General features: G+C 40.3%; 1 pseudogene; it reads right to left on the minus strand.

Annotated features, from left to right (window-relative positions):
- Positions 1-699: 699 nt before the first annotated feature.
- LOC140846103 (olfactory receptor 6F1-like) lies at positions 700-1,656 on the minus strand (annotated as a pseudogene).
- Positions 1,657-4,395: the final 2,739 nt, after the last annotated feature.

The following is a 4,395-nucleotide window of genomic DNA, read 5'->3' on the forward strand; positions in this document are numbered from 1 at the left end:
TGAACATTTTTGTACTGTTTGTTCTAAGTTTTTCCTTTTGGTCTCCCTTTATGAATATTCAAAGTATTTAACTTTGAATTTAACTTCTGGTTCTTAAAATCTATATATGTTGAAAATCAGTTATATTATCCAGAAAAAAATCCTAATTATCTAATACTTTCCTACTATTTTGTAAGAAAATCTCCATTTATGTTAATATTCACTATTAAACACATACATGTATAGAACACATGGCTGATCATATACATTTAATACTTTTATTGAATAAACTTTGAAAAACAAAATGTTTATTTAATCAATTATATAAAACTGTTTTATATATGTTAATAGTCAACTACCAGATTCCATGACTCTGCTCCATTTAGCAGAAATAATTTTTGTCCCATGATTACTGATAAGGTTAAAATATTAAAACATTCAACGGAAACATTGTATGAGATTAAGCCAGTCTATTTCTGACTGGGGACTGCTGAAGGGCAGTGAGCTTGTTGTATCTACATCTTTATCACTGAGCCATCACACTACGATAACGTTGAAACAAGATATTTATAGAAAATCTACTTTAAAATAATTCAAACCAAAATGTAAAGTGCAGAGAGATGTCCGTATCAGGTGGTATCAATCTCATAATTTTCAATATTTACTGTTTCCAAATGTGGCATGAGAATCCATTCTAAATTGCTTCATAGAGTTGATCCCTCACATCTTATGTATGTTTCTGACCAAGAGGAACCTTTTTTGTGCTACAACTTTGCTGAAAGCTTTCTTCACATCTTTGTTTTTCAGGGTGTATATGAGAAGATTTACCAACAGGGTGACCACACAGTAGAACATGGAGACCACTTTACCAACGGTGAAGTTGTACTTGGCTGGAGGCAGACATTGGCAAAGATGATGGTGCCATAGTAGATGGTGACCACAGTGAGGTGGGAGGCACAGGTGGAGACAGCTTTCTTCTGAGCCTCCAAGGAAGACAGTCTGAGTATTGTTACCACCATGTGTTCATAGGATGACATGGTGAGAAGAAAAGAACTGAGAATCACAACAGAGCTACATGTGTAGCCCAAGGCCTCCACCTAGCATGTGTCTGAGCAAGAGAGTTTATAGATGGGGTCTGAGTCACAAAAGAAATGGTTGACCTTCTGGGGGCCACAGAAGTTCAGATGAGAGATTAGTATGGTAGATAGAAGAGGGGCAATGAAGCCCCCAATCCAAGACCAAGCAGAGAACTGCAGGCACACTGGGATCCTCGTGAGCAGTGAGTATCGTAGAGGGTTGCAAATGGCCGGGTACCGCTCATAGGCCGTCACTACCAGGAGGATGCACTCAGTAGCTCCCATGGAGAAAAAGAAGTAGTACTGGGCTATACAGCCAGACACAGAGATGGTGACACCTCGTGACAGGCAGGTGGCCAGCAGTTTGGGTACTGTGAATGTGGTGTACCAGATCTCCAGGAAGGACAGATTTCCTAAGAAAATGTACATCGGCATCTGGAGTGTGGGCTCCATCACAAGTGAGTATGATGACAGTGTTTGCCAGAAGGGACAGCAGATACAATGTGAGAAACATCACAAACAATGTGAATCTCAGATAGAAAATACCAGGAAACCCAAGAAAAATGAACTTGGTCACTTTGGTCTGGTCTGTCACCTCCATAGCTCATCCTCTCTGAACTGGAACGAACAAAGTCTGGATTATAGATGAGCGAGAATGGGATATTTTAATATTCATTTACTTCATGATGATAAAGGACCGCCAAACATATTATAATTAATGGCTTCCAAAAACATAATTGCTGTCTTTATAAACAGTTTGCATGAATTAGCTCATTTAATTTAAATAATACATCTCCAGGGTAAATAACCTAATAATTTACTCTGCAAATGAAGATATTAAGGGAGGAAGCAGTTTTCCCTCAGTTACATCACTTTAAGTGTTGGGGTAGAATTTGTATCCACGTAGGGGAATATGAACATTCACAATCTGAGCTAGTCCTTGCAGAAATGTGGCTACTAGAAGAACATGGCATTCTCCATCCCAGAGGAACACACACCCTAGACATTAGATGCTGAATACATCCACAGCAATGCTAGTCAGAGACCTGTAGATCTGGGAAAGAGGGCTTCAGAATAGAGCTCCTAAGCCATGCCGGTTTCCTCATGAAGACAGAGGGCTGCTTTGGTTTTAACATTGTGACCCTCATTATATGCCATCGTTCAGAACTTAGGGGGAAATTTATACATGAATAAGCTGTATATCTAGTAAACAGAATAGTAGTCAACATGTACATGAAAAATATTTTGTTAAAAAGAAATACAAGGAATCCAGATTGGTAAAGAAGAAGTTAAATTGTCACTATTTGCAGATGACATGATATTGTACATAAAAAACCCTGAAGACTCCACTCCAAAATTACTAGAACAAATATCAAAATTCAGCAAAGTTGCAGGATACAAAATTAACACACAGAAATCTGTGGCTTTCCTATACACTAACAATGAACCAATAGAAAGAGAAATCAGGAAAACAAATAGTTCAAAAATTCATATGGAAACACCAAAGACCCTGAATAGCCAAAGCAATCTTGAGAAAGAAGAATAAAGTGGGGGGATCATACTCCCCAACTTCAAGCTCTACTACAAAGCCACAGTAATCAAGACAATTTGGTACTGGCACAAGAACAGAGCCACAGACCAATTGAACAGAATAGAGACCCCAAACATTAACCCAAACATATATGGTCAACTAATATTCGAAAAAGGAGCCATGGACATACAATGGGGAAATGACAGTCTCTTCAACAGATTGTGCTGGCAAAACTGGACAGCTACATGTAAGAGAATGAAACTGGATCACTGTCTAACCCCATACACAAAAGTTAACTCCAAATAGATCAAAGACCTGAATGTAAGTCATGAAACCATAAAATTCTTGAAAAAAACATAGCCAAAAATCTCTTAGACATAAACATGGGTGACCTCTTCTTGAACATATCTCCCCAGGCAAGGGAAACAAAGGCAAAAATGAACAAGTGGGACTTTATCAAGCTGAAAAACTTCTGTATAGCAAAGTACACCATGAATAGAACAAAAAGGTATCTTACAGTATGGGAGAATATATTCATAAATGACAGATCTGATAAAGGGTTGACATCCAAAATATATAAAGAGCTCACGCACCTCAGCAAACAAAAGCAAATAATCCAATTAAAAAATGGGCAGAGGAGCTGAATAGACAGTTCTCTAACGAAGAAATTCAGATGGCCAACAGACACATGAAAAGATTCTCCACATCGCTTGTCCTCAGAGAAATGCAAATTAAAACCACAATTAGATATCACCTCACACCGGTAAGGATGGCTACCATTCAAAAGACAAACAACAACAAATGTTGGAGAGGTTGTGGAGAAAGGGGAACCGTCCTACACTGGTGGTGGAAATGTAAATTAGTTCAACCATTGTGGAAAGCAGTATGGAGGTTCCTCAGAATGCTCAAAATAGACTTACCATGTGACCCAGGAATTCCACTCCTAGGAATATACCTTAAGAATGCAGCACTGCAGTTTGAAAAAGACTGATGCACCCCTATGTTTATAGCTGCACTGTTTACAATAGCCAAGAAATGGAAGCAACCTAAGTGTCTGCCAGTAGATGAATGGATAAAGAAGATGTGGTACATATATGTGGGGGCCCGGCCTACGGCCGAGGCTGAGCCCCACTCTAGCTGGACAACGCCCTAAAGATGGCGCCTGCTTCCTGCTCACCACCCTTTCCCCTCTTCCCTGTTGGGGATTGGCCCAGCAGACTTTTGTACCCGTGCACAGCTCGTGCTGCCCGCTTAGAGTGGCGCGTGACACCTATCTGCTTAAAGGTCACGCATGATACTGTCCCAGATTGGTTGGGTGACTGAATATAAGGGAGCCCGCCGGGAGGGAGAGGAGCTTCCTGACAACTGCTGTAACCGCCGTGAGAGATTAGACAATAAAGCCTAGAGAAGAACCCAGACCTTGGGCGTGTTGCTTCGGTCCCTGAAGGGTCGCGAGAATATACACAATGGAATATTACTCAGCTATAAGAAAAATACGTATCCTACCATTTGCAACAACATGGATGGAGCTAGAGCGTATTATGCTCAGTGAAATAAGCCAGGTGGAGAAAGACAAGTACCAAATGATTTCACTCATATGTGGAGTATAAGAAAAAAGGAAAACTGAAGGAACAAAATAGCAGCAGAATCACAGAACCCAAGAATGGACTAACAGTTACCAAAGGGAAAGGGACTGGAGAGGATGGATGGGAAGGGAGGGATAAGGGCGGGGAAAAAGAAAGGGGCATTATGATTAGCATGTATAGTGTGGGTGGGCACAGGGAGGGCTGTGCAACACAGAGAAGACAA

The sequence above is a fragment of the Manis javanica genome, chromosome 14 (assembly GCF_040802235.1).
Source record: "Manis javanica isolate MJ-LG chromosome 14, MJ_LKY, whole genome shotgun sequence".
NCBI classification, from domain to species: domain Eukaryota; kingdom Metazoa; phylum Chordata; class Mammalia; order Pholidota; family Manidae; genus Manis; species Manis javanica.